Source organism: Tupaia chinensis, unplaced genomic scaffold (genome assembly GCF_000334495.1).
Source record: "Tupaia chinensis unplaced genomic scaffold, TupChi_1.0 Scaffold000159_1, whole genome shotgun sequence".
NCBI lineage: Eukaryota > Metazoa > Chordata > Mammalia > Scandentia > Tupaiidae > Tupaia > Tupaia belangeri.
Window position 1 is genome coordinate 1,564,793 of NW_006159630.1, and position 1,085 is coordinate 1,565,877.

Here is a 1,085-nt window from a genome sequence, read left to right on the forward strand (position 1 = left end):
GCGCCCCGGCCCCCCCACCCCCCTGAAGTTCTGAGCTGTGACGGCAGGTGCCTGCCGTCACCAGAGCTTCCTAAGGACAACCACAAAGCAACTCTGTGCACCTTCGTGATTCTCACCGGTTTCAGGGTCGAAACTGCAGAAACAGGGAAAAAGGACTGTGAGCAGCATGTCCCCCTCCCCCTGCAATAGGAACTAACAACTAATTTCATACCCCTCCCTCCCTCGATAGCACTGGCTTCCACTGAGCAGCAAGACCAAGAACACAGGACACTAACCCCGGGTGGTCCCGAACCTCAGGCTCTCCGCTTCCAGGGCTCCCGGGGTCCTGCTCCCAGGAGGTCTAACATGGCTCTGGCACTGACTTAACCGATTGCGCCTGCCTTAGGAATTCCTCCAGACCGACGGGGCTGCGACTCTGTGGCTTTCACTAAAAGCCTATTCTAGTACAATCGCCCGTGGACTCCAGCTATTTCAAAGGGGCCACCCCAGGAGCCTCCATCTGGCTGTCCCGCGCCTAAGCCAGTTAAGGGGATTCGCGGGCGGCTAAGGCCCTGCCACCGCGTTAATACAATTAGAAACTGTTGCTCTCCCAGTCTCCGCCCCACTGGCTGGGAACCAGCACCTGCCCTGTTCATTGGAGCCACTGTCCCTCCCGGCCTGCGGCTTAACCTCCAGACACAGTTTCGAAATAAAGCACATCTTTGTAAGACGGCCTGTTCCCAGGGCACCGTTTTCCCTCCGGAGGAAATGCCCCGGGGAACTGCAGCGGCCCGGGAGCCGGCCTGCGTCGGGCTGGGGGGGTTTGAACCGAGCACGGAGGCGGAAGAAACAAATTCCAGGCCTGCTCATCTACCCAGGGAGGGGGGCGGCAGAGGCGGCTTGCAGCGCGGCTCCGCAGTTCCTGGATGCGAAACTGTCATTTCACAGACGAGGATGTGAATGCGACTCTCAACACATCTGAGCGCGAAGGCAGGCGCGTCAGCCTCCCACACAATTAGTCTCCCCTCCGCGGTTACATAAGACGACGGATTACCCGTCCACCCATCCCACCTGCCCGCGCTCGACCTCCCACCTGGGCACTTCGT

The 1,085-nt window shown here is 59.8% G+C and overlaps 1 protein-coding gene across 1 annotated transcript in view; it reads right to left on the bottom strand.

Annotated features, from left to right (window-relative positions):
* The window catches only part of BAIAP2 (BAR/IMD domain containing adaptor protein 2), a gene marked incomplete in the record, with an annotated part of 57,896 nt that overhangs the window by 56,163 nt on the left and 648 nt on the right, over positions 1-1,085 (bottom strand).